At 42.7% G+C, this 23917-nt stretch overlaps 1 protein-coding gene across 1 annotated transcript in view; it reads right to left on the reverse strand.

Moving 5' to 3' along the window:
* CNTN3 (contactin 3) overlaps nt 1–23511 on the reverse strand; it is a 104349-nt gene extending 80838 nt beyond the window's left edge. The window contains exon 1 of the mRNA XM_027640359.1: nt 23396–23511. The gene's annotated coding sequence lies outside the window, so the exon portion shown is untranslated. The remainder of the gene's footprint in view (nt 1–23395) is intronic.
* Between the last annotated feature and the right edge of the window lie 406 nt (nt 23512–23917).

The following is a 23917-nucleotide window of genomic DNA, read 5'->3' on the forward strand; positions in this document are numbered from 1 at the left end:
CAGGACATCCCCAAGTTTGGGCTGCAGTGCTAAATCCTGCTGGACCATCCCCATCCCAGCCCATGGCACAGAGATTTTCCAGCTGCAATATCTGCCCTGAGCAATGAGGACAAGCCAGAAGGGCAGGACGGGAAAAAGGGAGGAGGTGAAGCAAGAATAATTAAAGTAGGTCATTCTTATGTGTCAGCTATCTTGCAAGGAAAGGGGAAAAAAATATGGAGAAGCTAAATTAATTTCGTTTTGTTCTTTAGGTGCTCTGGGCAAAGCAGAACACGATAGATCCATTTCAGGTCAGAAAAAAACTGCTTTGGTAGAAGCTAAAAAAAAAAAAAAAAGAAATTGAAAAGCTTTGTGGGTATAAAATCATAAAAATACATCCCAACCTCTGGTTGCATTATATTTTAATAAATTTTAATATCTAAAAGAGGGAATGGTAGTTACCAGCTAACCTTGTAAGATTTAAATGACTTTAAACACTTCATTTTCACTCCGTTCTGTAAGATTTTGCTAATCTAGGATCTATTCCTGAATACCAACATTTCATTTTTAAAGCATGACACTTAGCAGCGTTCAAATTTACAGCTTTAAGCCAGATAAAGGTATCTTTATGCTCCATAACACATTGGTTCTTTAAAGAGATGTAAATCCATATGCACACCCATTGAACACCAAGTATAAACTCACTGAAGTCTCTCCTCAGTTCACTGATGAGTAACAAATAAAATAAAGAAGCCAAGAGTAGGTTTTGTCCCTGACTTCAAGCCCCAAGGCCAAGCTGGTGGTAGCAGGTTGTTTACTGACCCTTGGACAATTTTTGGCACTGGAGAAAGGTTCTTCCTTGGAAATTGCTTCCCCTCTCCCAAAAAAAAAAAAAAATCAAGTGTCAAACACCACTGTTGCTCAGCTTCACTGCAACCTTCTCTTTCTTATTGTCTTAAGCTAAAAATCAGATCTTCATCAGAGGTAACAACCAAAAACCCATTATATTACAAAGTCACTTGTCAAAATATACATATTCTGATAATCCAGCATGAGGAAATAACTTGCAAAAAAGAAATTCACTGTCAATGCAAGGATTCAAAATCTGATGACAACACTCAGCATCTTCATCACCTTCAAAGTTCTTCCACAACCCTGGTCATTTTTTAGGTCATCCACACTCAGAAAGAGAAGAGGAAAAGTACAGGAAAAAAAAAAAATCCAGGCCCTTTGTCTCTTGATTTTGCTTCCAAAAAGTCACATCTTACAAATGGAGAGCAATGTAATGTTAATAAAAAATAATACAAGAATAATTTTGCCTCCCCCTTTTGCAGAAACAAAGGGGCAGATCCACAGCATCACTTTTGGTGCTTTTGGAAATAACTGGACTTAAATTTGCTCCACAAAAATTCAGCACTTTGTCTGCAAAAGGAGACAGGATAAAGGATGTCCAGAAGGGATAAAGACAAGTAGCACCTGCTGTGCTTGGAAAAGATAGGAAAGAAACAAAGGGAGTAATACCCACAGAATATTTAAAAGGAAATATATTTATATTTTTAAATTAGAAAGTTTCCCACTATTAGATAATGCTCTGGTTTCAAAAGCCAAGGATATTTCAAAGCCGTTAGAAAGCAAACCTGTCAAGTGGTGCAAACACACCAGGAAAAAATACCAGATTTCACTTCTTTATTATATATTTCTTTATTATATACTTCTTTAACTTTCAGAGATAAGTAAATTCTCATGACTTCCTCCAAGAAGTCCATTGAAGAAAACTGGATATGAATTAAAAAAGCCCAAAACAATCTGCCACCCAAACAAATTAAGTAGGATGGGAGCACACACATATAAAGAAATTAAACTTGATTTTTCTTCCTTCAGCATTAGCCTTCTAAAACCTATGCACTCACAGACCATATAATTTAGAATGTGATGTGCAAGAATGTCTGAAAGCAATGAAAAGTTTGGAAGAGGTTCAAGAGTGAGTAATTTTATTCAGTGACCTTAATTTTTACTACCCAGAGTCGAGTGTAAAAAGCAGTAATTCCCCAAAGGTGGAATTTTTATTTCTATATATAGAACTGGAACTTGACATATCTGGCTGACAAGTTCATATTAAACTTGGAGTTTGAGCTAGAGGAATTTGTAGAGTCACTGAGACTAAATTAATCAGGAATTCCTGGAACTTAGTTGAGCTAAAGAGACCTAGAACCTATTTTCCAGTATCGATCCCAAACCACAGCACAGAAAAGGAACCGATGTGCTGACACTAGAGGTCAGTGTATCTTTGCTGAGGGCTGGAATTACTAGAATCTCATCGAATCTAAACTCATAAAATGGTTTGGGTTGGAAGGGACTTAAAGATCATCTCGTTCCACCCCCTGCCATGGGCAGGGACACCTTCCACCACCCCAGGTTGCTCCAAGCCCTGTCCAACCTGGCCTTGGACACTTCCAGGGATGGGGCAGCCACAGTTTCTCTGGGCAACCTGTACCAGGGCCTCACCTGGATAACCTGTAGAACACCTCACAGCAACTTCAAGTAGCCCTTTTTATTAATTTTTTTTTTCCTGGGGGGAGGGCTATCCATTTCTAATTTCTCTTGAAATGAAATTAATAGTTGTGAAAAATGACCCACTATAATGGTTTCAGTGAGGGATACCTGTGGGGTAAATTGTTAATCTTCCACATCAGTGAATCAAGCCTCTGCCTCTTATAGTCCCTACTCTAAGTCTGACAGGAACCAGGACCATGATGAAACTATTCTAGCTTTGTATGGTAGCTACACACTTGCCTCTCCATGTTCAATAATTTAAAAAAATAATTAAAAAATGCTACAATCACAGCCTTTCGAAAAAGAACGAAAACAAAACCATTTGCACAGAATTTATCAAGCCAGTCTTTCCCTGATACCAGGTAATCTCCAGACTTTGCTTCAATACCAAGACAGCCCAGTTCACTTGGATCTGTCTCTGTTGAGATGAATCCAACTCAAAAGTGCTAAAGGTATATGCAAGTATCCAGGCAACGACAGACCTGTCCAACGCCAGAGCCGACCACAAATTATTTCTCAAAATCAAGCTTTTATCTGTTATTAGTTCCATTGACATAGATATAGTGCCAGTTTAAGGTATGAATTTAGAAGGGATTTTTATCACTTGAAGGAAGCAGTTAACTCTGATTCAACAGCCAAATCTAGAGAGTAAGATATCCAAGTAATTTAAGGTCAGAGATTGGGAAGGCTTTGAAGAAACAAAACACAGAGGAAATATTGAATATCACAGAGCCAGCAGTGGCAGCATTCTTCTGAAAGAAATACAGGTGCACCTAATACACCTGAAAGGCTGTAAATAAAAAAAAGAATTGAGCAGTTAAAAGCTAAAGCAGCATGACAAAGAACAGGGTTAAAAACCCACTAAGCAATACTGCAGCTTGTTCCTAAGACAAGTTTAAAACAGTGCTCCAAGGAAAACTGTGGTTGCTCCAACTCCTGTGGGGTCTCATTAGATCTTTGTTCCATGCCTGCACAGCAGCACCACTCATTAGGAAGCTGCTTGCCAGGTAGCCACTGTGAGGTGCCTGTGGCTCTTCCTCAGCCTCCCTGTCCCTGCAGGGGCATCAGCAGTGACACAAATCATCCTGATCCACCTGGGCTGCACAGACGGGAGAACAAAGTTTCCCAGAAACTTTTCTATTACCAAGCACTAAGCAGGATTAAACTTCTCTCCAGTGTGCCATTAGCACAGACCTAGTTAAAAGCATCATTTTATACAAAATTCATTTACAACAGCTTTATACAGAAGAACCAACAACTGTTCTGTGCAGAGTTTTCTTACAACTTCTCTTGTCTCACTGCATTTATCAACGCTCTCAGCCACATTCCCCTGCTCCACCAGCTCATCCATCCTCTGCACTTGATCCAAATCTGCCCGGGACACAGATCATGCAGGTGGTTCTGGTCTACAGAGCATCTTCCCCAGCCCTATTCTTGTTTTAGTCCCTCCTTTTCCCACTGCAGCAAAGAGCATTTGTAGTGATTGAATGCCCACTCTCCCCACATCCTCATCTTTCTCCACCGAGTGTCACAGCCCATCTCTGCTTTATTCCTCTCATCCATCACGACATTACAACCCTCTGAACACACCAACTGGGCTTTCTGAGCTCAGTACCTGCAGTTATTCCATCTCACAACTATAACCACTGAAAAAGCTTTAGCTCAGCTGAGCCTTCCCCACGGGGAGTTCCTCCATGTCAACAAAGGCAGTGAAGTCGGAAAAAGAAAATAATTAAGGGATGACATTTATCTTGAAGTCCTCAGGAATCCTATTCTATTTTAAGACCATCACACCTTCCACAACTCTGTGCACCAACTGCTCAAGAGCCTCTTTACATCTTGCCAGGGGTCTTTACTTTGCATCACCTGCAGGGACAGCCCACCTCAATCAGTTTTGGGATGCCCTTGGGAGCGCTTAACAGAAGAGCCAGCTTTGCATTCTTCCCGAAGTTTACAGGGAAATGTTTATCAGACTCTCTTTAAACTCCTGCTTTTAATCAGTTACATGATACAATTTGAATTTAGTGAGTCCTTGAAGCAACAGCAACCCCAGAGCCAACACACACTGCAGACAGATTCCCAACACAGTGACTCAGGTCTCATGATGTGCTTAGTTACTGTCATTAGAAACTAAATTATACCTATTTGTGGTGTTGGCACAGTGAAGGTGTTACACTGATAGGGGAGGTTAATTTTTCAAATTCAAAATACAGATATTAAATCTGAATTTTACTGCCCTTTTCTACATCACTTAATGAAACAACCACACGTTGATAAATATAAAAGTTGATCAGACAAAGCGTATTTCCACAGAAGGTTCATTCTGGAGCACTTAAAACATGTCTTGATACTGTTTGTCCTTTCTGTCCAGCCAGTCATGACTTGTCATCAACCAGTTTATCAAAAACAAACTGATAACAATATTTTTAAGAGCTCCAGTTAAAAAACCATACCTCTACTCATAGAATAAATTGAATTAAGACCCTATTAGCACTTACTAGGACAATATTAACTGCCCAAGCCTAAGCCAAGACAGTTGGTTTCAATTGGCAAGATGGTCCCGACACGGATGCAAGCACAGATTACATCCCTGCTGCCCTGGGATGGCTCCTGTGCCCTGAGGAGCAGCTTTGCTGCAGTGTTCATCTGCATAAGACTTTGTGTGCCCTAGTTACCACCAAACTCACTTCCAGGTTCCAAGTAAAACCTTCATTCAGTGCCAGAACTGCACTTCCCAAACATACACAAGAAAAGGATGTTAAAACCCAAGTACCTTCAAGCTGTAACGTCTTGGGAAGAATTCTTTGCCTGTGGTAACCCACGATCTTGCCTATTTACCACAAAGAGAAGTTTGAGATTGCCTACAAGTGTTCATAAAATCTAAAAATATGTATTCATATTCAGTCACCTCCAACAGCCAACTGCTGCTGGTATTTTAAATACCTCCATTTATTACATGGTAGAAATAAATTTCTCTATATTTCAGTAGATTATTAAATGCCTTCCCATCCCATGTTACACGTCAGTGCAACAAGCTCCTGCATTTAAAAGCTCTAAGATTAATGTACCATAATGTTAAAATTGCAATGCACCCTTGATGACACAACCTCTGCTCTGTCCATTAATTCTTCCTTTCTTGGAATAACTGTATTTCCAACCAATAACCAACTTCAAAAATCCTCCTTTTTTTTTTTTTTCTCCAGAAGAGTGACCTGTCACAAATAAAGTATTTCCTCTGTTATTTTCAGGGCCCTGTTCTGACAATTTGTATGCCTGAGGCTTTCCCCTTGTAACCTACCAATTTCAGACACCCTTTTGATAACACATATGGGTCATCACCTTCAACCAGGCATTCCAAGACAGGTACTTCCAGAGGTCAGAAATTCTTTGAACCCAGATGACAGCAAGTCACAAATCACTTCAAAATAATCTAAGGCTCTAGAATTATGATAAATAAATCAGAGCTACTGGGGGAAAAAAAAAATCAAATATGAAGTTGGATGAACTATGCCTTGTGTAGCTGCACTGGGGGAAAAAGGGTGAGACCTGATTTATATTTCCATAAGGGGAATGACTATAATTTCTGCATATGTGTCACAAGCTCTCAAGGCCTGCAGAGGACTCACTCACTGCCCATCAGCAGAGGAAGCACAGGAAGCCTTGGGATGGCAGGAGATGCTGCTGAGGAGTCAACACTTAGTCCCTGAAAAGAAGGATGACCATTAGAATCAGAATGGTTTGGGTGGGAAGGTACTTTAAAGACCATCTCATTCCACCCCCTGCCATGGGCAGGGACACCTTCCACCAGCCCAGGTTGCTCCAACCTGGCCTTGGACACTTCCAGGGATGGGGCAGCCACAGCTTCTCTGGGCAACCTGTGCCAGGGCCTCCCCACCCTCACAGAGAAGAATTCTTTCCTAATACCTAAAACTAGATTTCCACTCTTTTAGTTTGAAGTCATTCCCCCTTGTCCTGTCACTCCAGGCCTTTGCAAACCATCTCTCTCCATCTTTCTTGCAGGTTCCCTTCTGGTCCTGCAAGGCCACAATGAGGTCACCCCAAAGCGTCTCTTCTCCAGGTTGAACAATCCCGTCTCTCTCAGCCTTTCCTTCCAGCAGAGCTGCTCCAGCACTCTGACCATCTTGGTGCCTCCTCTGGGCTCTCCCCAGCAGCTCCATGTCCTTCCTGTGCTGATTCATCAGGGCTGGAGGAAGCTCTGCAGGGGAATCTCACCTGAGGGGGCAGAAGGACAGAACTGCCCCTTCCCCTGCTGCCCACGCTGTGGGATCAGCCCAGGATACCTTTATTAGCCATTCCTCATTCCCACATAAGCAGTCTTTGTATTAACATATGGAGAGAGGTCTCTGGTGATGCACAAATAACACATTATTCCTCTCAAAGTACCTTTGGTTCCTTCTCCTACAAATCGCAGCTTCAAAAGCTTCTTTTATCCTGCGTGGTTGCCCCAATAAAACTCATCACTTTCCATTGCATACATAATTTCCCTTTGATATTCCTTGGCCAGAACAGAGTTGATCTGTGCCTCCCACAGTGTCCCAGCGGGCATTAACATCCACCTCCTGCGTGTGCCCGGGGAGCCCCGGGAACGCTGATCGGAGCTGCCCCGGCTCCAAGGGTCACCTGCAGCAATTTGTCAGTAGTTCCCTCTTCATCAAAAATTTAAAGACTGCTGAATTTCTGATGATCCTACTGCCCACAGTTAATACCTCAGATATCTCTTTTTAACGGAACGTGCCATTCTCCCCCATCTCTCTCCCATAAACAAGAGCAGCGACTCCTTAAAATCATGAGATAGGACAAGTAAGACACATCCTGCCCTCGAGATGGGCTTCAAATCCCATTAGGTGAAATTCAGGCAGTTCCATTTACCTGGAACTGAGGCATCTAGGGAGCAAAGTGCCACAGAGTAATAACAGACCATCTTCAAGCACTTAGGAAAACGGAACAAAAAATCCAACACAAACCTGAAGCCTTTCCTAAGCTCCCTTCCAACACAAAGATTTAAAAAAAAAGGAAAGAATTAAAAATGAAGAACAAAAGAAAAAAAAAACATAGCTCACTAAATGACACCAGGTAAAACAGCACCACAGTCAATCCACTTAAAAGGTGTTGACAATATATTACTCTGCAACTCAAAGGCATATAAAACTCAACATGAAAATACTTTCGACATCCAAATACACTAAAATTGACAACAACAGGACCCTGTGTTTAACTAACTTTGCATAAAGAAGTAGTTATTTTGATTTACAGAACTCCCGAAAACAAATATTTCTGCTCTTAAGCCCAAAAATACTCATTAGAATGTACACTCCAGCCTTTCTGGTCTCTCTCACTGCAGGAGAAGCTCAATCAGACCAGACAGAAACAACATTTCCAACCCACTAAACTTCTCTTATACTGACAATTTAAACTGCAACATATGAGAAAAATTATTCTGTGTTGAATACCTTTATAGCTGACAAATTAACCAGTCAGTACACTTTGGGCTTGAAAAACCTTTGAGATTTTTTAGGTAAAACAGTAAAAAGTTGTCAGCTGTGTGTATGCATACACATGTACATACACAAGTATTTACAGCTAATCTATATAGATAAAATATATGCAGCAATCTAATAATGTAAACTAAACAGACAATTGCAGAAAAATCCCTTCCTTCTCACCCTCTCTTTCCTTCTTCCAAGTCTCATTAAGGTTCAAGTGCCTATATGAAAATTTACCCAATTATAATGGCATTTTTGTCATATGCCCAACTAAATAGAGGAAGAATTCCTCAATGCACAACCATGTCTTTAAAACACCCAATCAAAACTTGAAAGATGGCCTGTGTATTGCATTAACCAGGCATTTTCCAGGAAAAGTAGTACAGTTACTTCTCTGTTTTGAATAGAAATGGAAAAACAAATCCCTAACAGATGTGAGGATGAGCCTCTAAGTGCCTGGGCTCCACCTCTCCCATCCAAATGCCATGGTGGGCCCTGTGGCTTCCCACAAAGCTCTGGACTCAACTTTGCTCCTAAATGGAAAAAAGCCTCCAAGATTTCATATTTTAAGCTCTTTAATAATGCATTTCCATGCTGACTTTTCTGGCCAATTTACTCAGAGCAAGACAGGGCAGCCTCTCCCAGGCAGCCTTGCAGGGGTCTGATGGCAAGGCCTGGGTTGGGTTTGGTTTGGGGTTTTTAACCACTCATTCAGCTTTGTGCAGAACCTAGCAGGGAGCCATTACAAGGGCTAATACATCACAAACCCAAACAAACAAATGTATTCAGTGACCCTGAGGGAGATGCTTGACCTCTGCATGGGTCCTCTGGCACATCTGTACACTTACAGAGGGGAATTTAGTATTTTATTATTACACTACACATTTGTTTCTTCTTTCTTCAACGAAATTCCCCAGACCAAAACTGGTGCAGACTTGCTGGTGACACACATTGCTCCACATTAACCTTTCTCTTCTTTCCCTAAGCCTCAAATACAAGGTTCTCTTCTCAGAACAAAAACAAGCCAAGAGGAAGAGATGACCTACAGGTAAGCTGACCTGAGACCCCACAAGTTTATTTTCTGTCTCATGGCCAGGTGAACACAAGGGCTCCTTTGTTGTCTCTTTAGCTAGGAGACATCTGGAGTTTTCACCACATCAGGCAAGGGTGAGGTGTCAAATGTACCACTGAACTGGCAGTAAATCTTGTTTTTAAAGGTCAGCACACACACACACTGGAGTAGAACAGTCCTTACACCAATATGCACACACTGGATAGATTTTATGGAGAACAGCTCAGTGAGACATGGGGCAGTTTGGGTGGGGAAGCCAAAGCTCCTCTGGAGGGTCTTCTCCAAAGGTCAGTGCATCCTTCAAAGTGCCTCCAGGGATGGAGAAGGTAGAGTGAAACACTGGTCAAGGCAACTCCTCGCTGTAACTCCCATCAAACCACCTCACAGGGCTGAAGGACAAGCACAGCATCACCAGGATCCCTCACCAAGACCTCACCCACAGGAATCCCAGGATCACTGAGGCTGGAAAAGCCCTCCAAGGTCACAGAGTCCCCCTTGTGCCCAATACCCACCTTGTCCCCCAGCCCAGAGCACTGAGTGCCACATCCAGTCCTTCCTTGGACACCTCCAGGGGTGGGGACTCCAAACCTCCCTGGGCAGCCCCTGCCAATGCCTGACCACCCTTCCCATGGAGAAATTCCTCCTGATGTCCAAAGCCCGTTGCCCCACATGCTCCAGCACATCTGTTTACAGCCTGACACGCAACAGGTAAGGAGAAGTATTGTCTCTGTTTAATGATAAAAGAACAATTAATTCCCAAGAACTAAGATACCACGAGGGCAAAATAGCATAAATGCTTCTATTATATAAGTAAACAAGGGGAATGAAGGTAAAAATGTGAAATTTACATTTTATACACAGTTTTCCCAGCACTTTCTGCTTCTTTTGAAATGGAGGAGCTCGAGAGAAGAATTCACCAATTTCGGCAAGGAACTGAGCTTCAGGAGATATGGCCACAGGTACCCTTAATCTATCCTGTCTGTGATTATCTCACTCAAAGTCACATGCAAGAAAATAATCCCCTGCAGCACAGAGCACTGATGTGAAAGGGAAGAAGAGCTCAGAGTCACAGCTGAATGGTTAGAGCTGAACCCATTTCAGTACTTTTCTTTCCCCCTTCTACTTCTTGAGACCAGGGCAGTTTAATCTGCATTGATGTCTATGAAGTTGCACTCAAAAAGTTATTCAGCCCAAGAGAGTTTCCTCTCTTATGGCTAGAAATAAAATGCTCAAATATTTTTATGCAAAGGTTTTTTTTCTTTTTTTTCTTTTTTTTTTTTAAAAAGAAACTACGAGACACTGCCTGAAAACTTGAATACTGCTTTTCAGCCAAATTTCAAACGAGTAGCACAGTTATTAACCCAAAAGTGAGATTATAAAACAGGAAAAAAAAAAACACCACACACCAGAAGGCAAAACAATACCCCTTGGAGACAGTGCTAAAGCCATTACAGATGTTCAGTTGATTAGTGTGGCTGATTTGCTTGCACGTCAGTACAGTAACATAATCAAACCATTTTATGGTTACTATTAAGACCACAGAATATGGTAATTTATTTATTATTTTTATTTTGACAGAACACTTCACCACATCCTTACTTTCTCCCTGTTTTGCCCTCCCCATTCCTGCTCCCTTTCATTGTTCCAAAATTAATTCCAGTATTAATTTAGATACACACTTGCTTAGTTAACTTACTGCTGGAAGAGGACAGTTCCCAGATCCCCATGATGGGAAGGGGAAGAATGAGAAAGCAAGATGAACAATGAAACCACAGCAGTTAATCTCATTTTTTTGTATAATTTAGATATTATAATTATTATTTGGGCATATTTGTTTCCTCATGTCTCCATAATCTGGAAAAAGCAGAATACTAGAAGTTAAATTTCCTGTGAGTTCTCTTTCACTGACACTAAAAGAGGGTCTGTCCCAAGATTAATGTGTGCAAATACAGTTGATCCACCAAAAGCAGTAAAGACAGAACCAGACTTGTTTGCCAAACAACTTTGGAACATCTTTTTTATCCTTCATCTGTAACGAGGCCTCACTTTTAGGGAGAAAAAAAACAACCCAGTGTTTAAATTACTTAACAAGATCTCTTTAAACATCAGCACAAGGTTAGATGTGATAAAGACTATATTGGCTTTGCTGGATAAGTTTGACAGCTTCGGTCTAAAAGAAAAAAACCCAAACAAAACTGGAAAGAGCAGAGAGTTCCACTGAGACAAAATTCAGTGGGGATGAACCTAAGAATATCTAAAGTACTAAAACAACAACAACAACAAAGTAATCAATTTCTTGATTAGGAACTAAATTTAAATTAGGAAATCTCTGTCTGCCAGAGGTTTGAAAAACATGGAAGGAAAAGGAGACAAGGAGAGAGGTTAATTGGTTTGTACAGTATTAAGAGTACCAAGATACAAAATGTCCTTGGCAGGAAAACAAATCTGCAGAAGGGTGACACAGAGCCCATGGAAGGGGATGGAGAGACAAACAAATTTAATTTTTGAGGTTCAGGAGTTTTATTATAATAATAATAATATTGTTCTGAGGTTATTCATGGTACCAAAGTACGTTTGAAATACAGCTCCAGAAAACCTACACTTGGAGCATTCCTGACCAAAAAACTCCACTTCCCAAATATCCCTTTACCTTTTCTTCAGAGAGTAACAATTCTTTTCCACCATGTCTAACAGCAAAGTAGCAACAAGCCCCAGGCCTGAGAAGATGCTGTTTTTCTTTTGGATCTCCAAGGTTCACTTCATGTCTTAATGCACTTGGCGTTGCTCTCGCCATTAATCGCGTCCTGCAGACCAAGAGAAAGTGCTTTTCCAGAAATGACCTCCAACGAAATTCATAATTCTTTAAAAACCAATAAACCCATTGAGCCAGAAAGTTCAGCCCTTCTGCAGTGGGCTACAAGCACACAAGCTGCTTTAGTCCCTTCAGCCACAGGCACTTCCACCCTTGATTTAAAGCACAGAGCGGGAACTGTTGATATGCAGTTTAACAACATACCTGTGTTCTGAGCCAGGAAAGGAAGGAAGGGGCCAGAAGACACCAGAAGTCCTTCATGAAGGACTTCACACTAGTTCACACTAGGGACATGCTACATAAATTTAATTCATCACTAAATTTTGTATTTTCCTGTGCTAAAACCAAAGGAGCAAGGGTTGCTGGACAGTCCTAATAATTCTCCCTAAACCTCTCAGACCTAGGGCAGCATTCCATAGCATTTTGCAGATGTTCCTCCAGAAATCAAGATTTTCTGCATTACATTTTTCTGGAGTTGCCCTTATCAAAAGAAAATATGCTCTCTGAGGAATGGATATATGTGTGTATCAAAACATGGATGAGTTCTCACTCTTCCTCACAGGGAGAAGCTCTAAGTTGAACATGAAATTTGAATAGTCACATCTGTCACATATGACATGAAAGGTGCTGCAGTTGCTAAAATATTTGGGACACCTCAGCATCCTTCACTGCACAGGAGAGGGAAGGTGAAAATCAGGACTTATGTTGAAACAGAGCCCTGAAGAACACATTATGCCTGGCTTGAAGTGGTACCAATAAAGCAAGAACAAAGCATGAACTCATCTACAAAAAAAATCCCTGGACAAGAGTACTTGAAGCTGTGCCTACAATTAAGTCATAAAAAGTAATTTTAATTCTACAAAGGCTTTTGAAGAGTTTTTTGATTAACCAGACCATTAAATTCACCTGACCACAGTGAGTCTAGGAAGCAGGTTTTTTCAAAGCCTAATATTAAAAGGGACTTTCAAAACTTCTTTCACTTTCCTATAATATTAATTGGATATACATATATTTGACATCATGGAGAAGAAAAATATTATAATAGAGCTTTGTCAATTAATGATAAAGCCTTGCTGGGATTTTGTTTCTAGAAGTACCAGCGTCTTTCAGGTAGAAAAGCCTAAGGTATGTAAAATACATCCCAGTGAAACAGAGGGCTGTATTTTTTAGAAGTCCCCTACACAATGCAGAGAAAATATGTGGAATTTATCAGAATAATACATCACTCAGGAGGATTTGCAAAGGAACCAGATAAATAACAAATAACAAGTGTGCCCGGAATTACAGTTGCCTGCATCTATAAAGCAGAGAGAGGAGAACACGGAAAGGTTGAAGGAGGGCAGGTTTAGATTGGATATTAGGAGGAAATCCTTCACTGTGAGGGTGGTGAGACCCTGGCACAGGTTTTCCAGAAAGGCTGTGGACTCCAAATCCCTGGAGGCTTCTCAAGGTCAGGCTGGATAGTGCTTGGAGCAACCTGGTCCAGTAGAAGGTGCCCCTGACCATGGCAGAGGTTGGAATGAGATGAGCTTTAATGTCCCTTCCAACCCAAACCATTCTAGGATTCTCTATTTCCATACCTTCATTATGAGTTAAACTTAACTAATGTAGAGTGTCAATGAGTTTTTCCATCACTGTAACACTAACATTCCTTTTGTGTAAACAAAAAACCCAGAGCAGTTCCCTGCTGACATCCATGTTTGTATCTCAACTTCTCTTCACATGAGCCATTTCACTACTTCAAATCCCCCTGCAATACTACTGCCCAGGAAGCACAGGAATAAATCAATCTGAGAATGGGTGCGTCCATTACCAACTTTAATTAGGTTTATTGGACAAGCTGCTGAATCTTTTGGAAGGGAAAAATGTGGATCCTTACAAATGTAGAATTAGAAAAAATTTCCATCGGAATTGCAGGCAGTTCACTGTCTGCAGTGCTTGTTCCCCAGACTGAGGCACTTGAAATTTTTCTGAAAATACGGAGGAAATGCTGATTTTTCTCTCCCTGCTGCAGGGAGGTGAGGGCTGGGAGAAGATGAGCTTTGTTACAATACTGTAAAGGGGCATAAGGATAGAGAAGAGTATATTTCTTCTGCTTATTTTCCTAAGTTACCTGCAGAGAATAAAATAACATTTTTCCCTTCTGGGTCATGTTGTATGCACCAACCAAAAATTCAAAACCTGGTTCTCTTAAAGATGTCACTCCAGACATCTGGAGTGCTGGAATATTATCTGCTGGAAAGACAGCATCCTTGGACACTAAGGGGAAGTTTGTCTGTGTCATTAGGGATTTATATGTTTGAGACTGACTTGTAATTCTTTTCAAGCTGGAAACACCAACCATGACAGCATCCACAGTTCTCAAAAAGGCAGTGGATACCTGGTGAGGAATTAAAGGGATTTAACAACCCAGATCAGAACTCATGCCTACTCTGCATTAAGTAATCAAGACTCCATCTAAGAACAAGAACAGACTGGAGAAAACTTCAGGTTTAATCCCAAATCTTATCACTGCTTTCTATCAGTTCCATACATTTTACTTTTGTGTTTTAATTTTATATTCACAACTATGCAAAGGCAGCTTTTTGTTCTTTCAAGATAAGACAGAGGCATGAGCAGGTAACTGGGCAGGTTATCAAAATCTGCAACGTCAGGATGTTCAGATGCTGGGGGAAGAGAAGATTGTATGTTAAAACAGCTCAACAGCAAGAAGCACGAGGTGGTGGAGCTTTGCAACTTCCTTAAGCTGCTTAGCTTTAGATAAGGAGCTTATGCAACTTGTTTAACTCTGGAGAACATTCAGCAAGTGATATCAAAACTGTTCAAGTTACACTTGGGACAGATACTTCATGAGTACTGTCATTCTGCCCTCTTACCACTGAGAGAGCGAAAAAAAAATCCAATTCCCCCCCAAAACCACCAGCCCACTCAAGTCAGGTACAATTTAACAGAGTGGTGAGTCCCACAATTGTTTTCCTTGATGTTTGCCATACATTATATGAGACACAGTATAACAAGCCCAGCTTCTGAGTAAGAGATTATTTCACATTTCTAAGTGGAGCCTGACAAGAAGAAGTTACTTTGTGGTCATCTAGAAGTACTTGTGTAAACGACTATAAATACTATAGTTGTTCTAGTCACCAAGCAGACTTATGGTAAGTTGTTTGGATTTTTCATCTGAAAATAAACCAATCAACCCACTACAGATCTAGACAAGAGTCCTCATGGGACAGGACAGGGAGAAGTTCAAAGCCTTGAAGTCTTACAACAGACTTGAAGAAGTTCCATCGAAGTTGGGAACTGAACGAACAAGAAATAGGAAAGACTCTACAGTCCTTAGAAGTTGTTGAAGAAAAACATGGAAAAAGCTGAGAAGAGTCCATGATCCTTTTCTGGACCTCGGTGACTTATGGAGAGGCAGAAAATGCCACCATCACTTCCAGGGAACACACCAGTGGTGTCCCACACCAGGCCAGGGCTGTGGTTTTGAAGAGGAAGGTGTGTTTCTTCATGAAGGTTCAGCTATTTCAGCTGTTTTGTAGGAGGGCAGATCTGCAAAAATACTTGTTTCCAAATGCACCCAATGAAATATTGGAACTTTGTAGTACCTGGATTTTGTAATGTGTGAGCCACCGTTACATGGCAGGGAAGGGCTTGCTATAAAAAGTGCCAAGCAAAACCCACTATCTCCTGTTATTCTTGGAGAAGAGGGGAGGAAACTCTACTTATTCTTCATTTAACAGTCAGAGAAGAACAGCACTTTTAGATATAACACCTTTTCTGTTTACGTTTTAAGCTTATCAAGGAAAAAAAGGTGCTCGAGGAGACTAAACTGCAGCTTTTAAAGCATTACAAACACAGCTCTTTTCCAGAGCCATAGCAATTTGTATTTTCTTTAGCAATACGACAGCAAAAATAGTCAATGTGAGATTCAAAATCCAATAGTTACAAAAATTATAGCGAGAAATTGAAAAGCTGCAAGATCTACAAACAGATTAAGGTAAACATCTAAAAGGAAAACTACGATATACATGCAACCACTTTAGCAACTGTATTTGATTCTAGGAACTGTCTGCCAGTTCTCTCTAAGGCTTCATGGCTTTTTCCACTATAATTTCAACAGGATTTTCAGAACAGGAAAGATGTGAGATGAGCAACGAGAGGAACAGTGCTGTGTGAAGAGGCAGACCCTCAAAAATAGGGGAGAAGAGGAAAATAACTCTGGTTTACACTAACTTAGCTACTTCTGGGACAACAGCTGACTCTTGCTTAGTCAAGAGGAGAAAACAGACAAACAAGTAAATGCCCAAGAATGGGAGAAGGGTCACACATGAGCAGCTGCTGCCCTTTATCTTGTCAAGAACAAAAAAAAAAAAAAAAAAATCATTTAAGTGCACTTCCAGTGCAGCTGGGCAGGGATGGCAACAGAGCTCATGGGGCTGTGTACAGAGCTCTGGGCTAAGCACAGGGCCAGGTAAACTGGCACCCAGCCCAATGTTAAGGGAAGAAAAAAAAAGAGTTTTCAGCATGAATTTAACCAGCCACCTCCTACCAGTTTTAGCAGGGAGTTGTTTGATCAAGTAAACACACACACCGAGGAGATCTTTAGTCTAAAATAACAAAACGTATTTTCTCTGGTGTAAAAAGTTTAGTGTGCAAACAGATGCTTTTCATACGCCACCTATACACACACACACCCCAACCTAGTGAGTGCACAGAACAGCTCTGCAGCATTGATAAATCTCTATCCAGAGGAGAAGCACATTGCTAAAAACATACATTTAAACACTCAAACTGATGCGAGGGACTGCCCAGCTGAAAGACCACAAACCACAGAAACTCGAGGTTATTCTGCTGTTAATAACAGAAGAGAAAGGCACGTATGTGATAGGGTGTGTGCTGACAGCTCTTCCTCACCAGGGTTTTTTGAGAGTATTTGTTTTTAAGAAGCACAACAAACATTTCACTGTTGTTATTTCATTTTCCAGCAGCCTGTTCCCAGAGCACAAGACACTTCAGAGGTAAAGAGGTACTGGTGGTCAAGCAGTGACCTAACAGCAGTGCTATCAGCCTATCCTCTGCTTTATAAATTACCCTAATAACACATACATGCATAGACAGCCCTTTCTTTTTATTGTCATTTACAACCTACATCAACACAGTTGGCTGAGATGTTAAATAACCCAGGATGCTGCAGAGAGCTTTCCTCCCACTCAGCTCTGCCCACACAACAACCTGCACTACACTTGCAGCAGCAAGCACTTAAAAGTTTTCATTTAAATGAAGAAAGATATTTTAGTCATGAGCTTTTGATGTAAAAACTGCACATGTATGTTCTACCAACACATAATCCCACCACCCAGGACCACCAGGGGCTACTATGAGGTGCTCCAGCATGTCATATGAGCAAAGAAGACCCTGTTTTCATGATTTTAGAAACAAACTGGTCTCCACCAGCAGGACAGATGGATAGGCAGCACAGACACACCCAGGTGACTGCAATCAGCCTTAAGAAGCCAGGATGAAACCAAAACATTTCACTACATGCAGGAAAATAAATGATGGCTTCTGCATCAACCATACCAGCTGAATTTTCCAGTTTCTCCATATAAAATATCTCCACAGTATTACATCATTAAAACACTATTTTTCATCTCACAGGTCTTACTGGCAATGCCAAGAGACCCCAACTTCAACACACGGAGCGTCTGCAAGGCAGAGATTGCTGCAAATGAACTATGAAAATCAGCACGCTTGCAAAGCTAAACAGAATTCATCATTTACTGACCTGCTCTGGATTGGATTAGACAGGATTGCTCCTTATGTAGTCAAGCACTGCAGCACGTTGGAAATTACTGTCCTGACCTCAGCACAAGCACAACAGAAGCTGGCCATGCTTCACATTTAGTCAGACTGTGGAAAACCAGTTGATTTCCCCTACCAGTTTACTCCAAAGAGAGGTTTACAGCTCCAAACAGCTGTAATTTATTATATTTTAAATTCCATAAGAGACCTAAACATGCTGAGCAATAATACTCTTCAGAGTTGTCAAGGCCTATTGAACTGAAATACACTTCCCACATCAGGACCACGGCTCTGGGATTTCAGCAGTGCTAGAAAGACAGGATGATTTTTTTTTTTTTTAAATGAGTCAGTACACAAAACACAGGAATAAGGAGAAGTGCGTGTTTAGAATGGTTAATTCCAGGAGAGCCCATTACACTTGGATTAAAGTGGTGATGGAAAAGTAAACTGAATTTAAGCATACACTTTCAATGAAGCTCAAACTACTGTTTTGAAACTACAGTAAAAGTTAAGACTTCTCAATTCTCCATTATAATTGATTGTACAAGTGTGTCTATCTCCAACTATACCTATCAAAACCAAAGGAACAGCATACAGGAATAGATCTGTAGTAATAGGTGGGAAACCTGCCCATACCTGGTGCCCCTGGTCTCTGGAACCAGCTGGACTCCACAGCTTCCCCGGCACTGCCCTACACAAGTGACTTACTGTGGTTAAAAAACCCACTTTATTTCGTTGTCTTCATTTAAATCCAGTGTGGAGGGACTAATTTGTAACAGCTGACCCAGTTTAACCACTCTGGACTGCAACCAGAAAGCAGAGACACCTGCCCTCCCCAGACACACCTGGTGGAGAGGCAGCACAGAAGCCTTGTTCCATCCTCAGCTGTTGGAACTGTAGCATATTAGGAAGCACACAAGTCCCAAGGGTGGCAGGAAGGTTGGTGCCACTGTCCTGTAAATCAGATTTCCTTAAGCTCCTTGCTGCTCACACCTGTTCACTCCCTGCCATCACAGCCTGTCCTTCCCCCTCAGACTGCAGGTCAGAAATGTAGTATTTGTATTTTCCAGCATCCAATACTTGACTTACAAGAACTTCCCATACAAGTCTGGTCATCCCTGCTGTTTCTTCCCTATTATCTGACCACTTATTCCAAAGCCTTTTACAGCCCATGTTGCTCTGTCTCATTTTCTGAGGTCCCACCATCCTGGTAGCTCTGCAGTCATGATCACAGTCAAACACAGATAAAGTTTCTCCTGTGTGCAGTCAGGATTAACAAAACCCCAAAACACACATCCAGGTTTCAAATATTGTCTGTTCTCACTAAATAAGTTTCTCCAGGAGAGCACAAGCAATCTGCAGGTGTGATTGTTCAGAGCTGAGCACAACTTCAGGAGCTCCCACTCCTGTTTCCCCCAGCTGGAAATGCAGCAACTTTGCCAGTTTATTATTTTTTATGTTGATCAACAGACATATTATTCAAGAGAAAGATACTTGGAAGTTATATAGTTTGGGGAAAAAAAATCCCACATCATTTATGCTGATTTTAAGGAATATCATTACACTTGATTACATCTAAAAAGTGAAACTTCAGCAGTATAAAACTGCTCTTTCAAAATAAAGGCAATGCTATAGACACCATGAGCTGTATTTCCATTGATGTTTTCTCAGACCAAATGTCAACATGCAGACTTCAGATTTACAAACAAAAAAAACCTGCATCATTTCATCAGCTGCCCACCTCCTTCACTCTTCATTTAACCACATACAAGACTGAGAATCCGTAAGAGTTTTGAGCTCCTGACGCTCCCCTTCCCTCTGTATTAGCTCTTTTCTTTGTATTAGAGAGGACACTAAAAATAATCGAGATCTAGTAAATTTTAGCTGACTGTAGTCACAGCTTATTCCACCGTTCCCACCTCTGTTACCCTAAAAGTGCTTTCCTGGATATGCTTTTGTTTGAAAGGCCATCAACTATGAGCTGGTTTTCATCTGTCTCAATGGACAAGAGAACAGTCGTGGCCTTTGGAGCACAGAATCAGTGGTTGTGAACAGCAAAGCACTTCTCAGTTTATGCAAACCTGTAGCCTTTACCTAATCCTTTCCTAGTTAAGGCACATTACCAGGTGCCACTGATGATTCTTTAATTTTTTCCTCTAATTGATTCTCCTATACCATATGCTATAAATGTAGATATTCAAATCTACTCTGAGAAGTTCAGGCTATGACTCTAAACAGCTTCACTGAACCCAAGGTGGAGATGTCAGCACAAGAGAGGGCTACAGCTCTACCAGCTTCATTTTCCTGCATTTTAGTTGGTTTTTAATGGGATAATGACTGACTGAGTTTTCCCTGGTTTGGCTGAGAGAAGCTGCCTCTGAGGAAGACCAGTTGTAGAGCTGCAAAACACCAAACAAACACAAAATGCTGGGACACAAAGAACTGCTGTCACCACAGGTATGTTTTGTTAAGGACAGCAACAACAAAGCAACCACTTCAGAGCATGAGCACTAAGGCAAATCCATTTCCAGAGACTCCTCCTGTGACAGATTCAGGTCTGAAGGACCAAACCTGTACGTTCCTCAACTTCTTCAGGCAAAAGTTGATTTCAAAATATCTTACCTTTTAATCCATCTTGACATCACCCATGAGCTTAAGCAACGCTTCCATTACAGAAGTCCCTTGAATAAATCATTTCTCACCACTTGTACCCTCAGCAGTGTTCAATTTAAATGACATCATGCATCACAGGGGACTATAATCCAGTGTTCACTGGTTTCCAGATATAAACTAGAAGGTTATGTATTTGCTATGAGAACAAGACCTCGCTGCCAAGTTGAGCACCAAGAAGGGTGAAAACTAACACACACAAAAAGTAACTTCACAGATGAAGAAACTTCACCTTTTCCTTGCTTTTCTAGTAAATCAAGACTCATTTTGTAATTATTTCTCAGGTAATCCAAAGTCTTCTTTATACTCAGGAGGGATACTCGCCTCCAGCCAGAGTCATTCCTCATCACTAATAACTTCCCTCTCCCTGCAGGCTTGCTCAGACAACAGCCCCACACCATCAGAAATGCATGAAAAATCTTGTTTGCAAACTGCACTTAAGCTGTGTCTTCTAGTATCAAAGTAAACCCTGATAACCTCTTACACACATACAAACCCATCAGCTTATGTCACTTGTAAGAATCAGCCTCTTCCAGGAAGAACAGCAAAAAGACTGACTCTATTTGCAGAAATCTCCCGCTGCAGTATCACAATAACATTAAGATGTTCTTGTGGTATTGCAATGGGAAAATTCCCACAAGAAACAAGAAATACCACAAGAACATAAACACAAACAACATCAAAGGCAGTGAGTCTTGCTCAGAAAAAAAACAAACAACCAAACCCACCGCCCCTGCAGAGCGGTTGGAAGCGTTTGTGGGTGGAAAACTCCAAGAGAAGCATTATAGAAAAGTGACATGAAAGTATGGCATCGCTCCTTGGCTGCGGTGACATGATCTCTAGGAATTTAAAGGACGAGTTGCTTTGGTAGGTCTCACACATCCACAAGCCCAGGGATCTGCCAGCTGGACACACATATTCTGGACAAGACCGTAACTCAGGTCACAGCAGCATCAGAGCTGAAAGAGTGCCAGAGCTTGCCACCATTCCAGAGCGGATCTGAACCCCACAGGCTCTCAAAAAAATCTTGTGGTTTAACATGAAAGGTACCATGTTTCAGATTAATCAGGCAACTCCTCCTTGATGTTCTATTCATTGAGCAACCAACCAACTTGGAAAAAACCTCACTGCAAATGCCAGTGCCAACTCACAGACCCCCTGTTCCCTCAACACGGACCCAAGCGGCGCCTCCCACTGCCTTACATTCCCAGAAAACACCAACGCTTCCAGCTCCGAGCCTGCAGTTCATTCCCTGCAGTGCCAGGCAATGCTGAGAGTAATAGAGAGAAGCAAAACCACTATCAAGGCTGTAGGAGCCCTGATGAACAAGGGAAGTGCCAACGTGGCAGGATAGAGACCTCAACTGGGCATCGACGTGAAACTTCAGCCCCAACACCAAACCAGCAGCATCTGAGCAAGAATTATTCACCTTCCCCCAACTATTCCCCTCAAATGCTTTCACAAATTTATTTGCCAGATTAATATGGCAAGTCTCTTGCATAATAAATAACTTTCTGGAACAATTCCACGTGGAGTACACTTTTAATGCTTAAAAGTTAGTTCAGTATTTCCATTACTGATTTTAATAATTTGTTCGTAACCTTCCACGTACATTAAAAAAACCAGATCACTGAAGAAACCTGGCATGCAGCTTAAACCATAGTTTAAGTTTCTCTTGCAGAATACCACAGTCAATACTTTGCAGAGTTTGCCTGCCCTTCGTAAGGGCTTGAATGTTATTTTTACATTTTTGCACTCACGATAATGACAATATTCCCCTCATACAAAACAAGCACTTTCAGGACAGCTAGAAATCAGCATGGAAGTCATTTTGGGGATTTGTCAATGCCACCAGGAAGGTAATCATGACTAACCAGCTTGCACCCAAGGCTATTGCTGGATCATTTCACATCAGAAATGAACTGATCTCTCTCCGACGTATCCAACAAAATGGTGCTTGGATTTAGGTTAATCACAGCCAGGCACCACGCTTAATTGGCAACAAGGTCACACAGCGATGCTGGGGACATGAGCAGCTCGTACCCAGTAAGGTGTGAGTCATAAAAATAAAAAAAAAAGTTCCAAAAGAGAAGGCAAATCTCTAGTTAGAGAAGGAACAGAGCCGGCAAACCCTGCAGAGAGGATATTGCAGACAGCAGAGGGAAGCGGAGCCGGCAGCTTTGCCGAGCCCCTGAGATACCACAGAAACTTCGCGTCCAGCTCCATCTTTCCTCCCGTGTCCGAGGGGAAAGTTCTGGTTTCGTCAGAATTTGGTCAAAACTCAACGGCCCCGAGTGACGTGCAGAAAGGGCAGAGTCATTATTCACGACGAAAAAGAAAAAGCTTTTCAAAACGCCTTCTCCAGAGTGGTGTGGGAGTTGTTTTAAACCAACACTCCAGATCCCCACCGGTATCAGAGCTGGGGGTGGGAAGCTCATGTACGCGCCTTCTCGCATTCGAGACAATCAGTCCTTAATTAAAAGCAACGCCAGAGCAGCGCAGCTTTAAAACTTGAGCAACTCCAGACTCGCTTAACACAATTTTCGAGGAAAAAAACCCCAAAGATCCAAACACTACGCCAACCGAGAGACTGCCCAGACCGCCGGCCGCCGCGCTCTCCCAGCCCCGGGGACCCGCGGGCGGCTCACGGAGCGATCCCCCCGGGAAGGGGCGGCTTCGGGGGGGCTGTGGGGACGGGACGGCAGCTCCCGCAGCTCGTACGATCAGCGGGGATCAGTCAGGCGCTGCAGGAGCACGGACCGAGCAAGACCTGGCTCAGCATCCCCCCGAGCCCGGCGCGGACCCTCCCTGGGGGCACCGCCGCGATCCCAGACACGGAGCCGTCCCCGTGTCCCCGGCGCTCCCCCCGGCACCGCTCGGAGCATCCCCCGGCCCCGCTGCCCCGGCTCGGCTCCTCCGCTCCATCCCTCCCGAGGGATGCGGGGGGCTCGGCGCTCCCCCCCAACCCGCACCCCAACTTAGTTCCCCGGAGTTGCTCACCTGCCGCCGAGCCGCCCCCGGCCGTGCCCGCAGCCCTTCCCGGCGGAGCCGCTCCGGGTAATCCTGCGGCTCCCGCGGCTCCCGGCGCCTCTTCTGGAGCGGCGCTCGCCGCGCTCCGGGCGGCGGGGCGGGACCCACCCGATCTCCCGCCCACCCGATCCGCACCCACCGCCCCCGGGCCGGCAAAGCCCAGCCCAGCCCAGCCCAGCCCGGCAAAGCCCAGCCCAGCCCGGCCCAGCCCAGCCCGGCTCAGTTCTCCCGGGAATTCGCTGGCGGGTGATGGTGGGTTCACCCAAAGCCCCCTCTGGAATCCACCTGGGGAGGGTAAATGTGCTCCCGCAGCGAGCTTAGGAATGACGGGGAAAGTTGACGCGTTACAGGCTTAAATAAAAACTCCCATCTAATTTCTGGGCTGGAAGCCCAGGGAAAGAATCAGGTTCACGTAGGTCGCTGTGCAGGAGCCGGATGGAGGTTTTATTGAGTCTGGCTCCAGCTCATCGCGGTATTAGAGCTGTGCTGCTG

This window comes from Corapipo altera, unplaced genomic scaffold (assembly GCF_003945725.1).
Source record: "Corapipo altera isolate COAL_440 unplaced genomic scaffold, ASM394572v1 55, whole genome shotgun sequence".
NCBI classification, from domain to species: Eukaryota; Metazoa; Chordata; class Aves; order Passeriformes; family Pipridae; genus Corapipo; species Corapipo altera.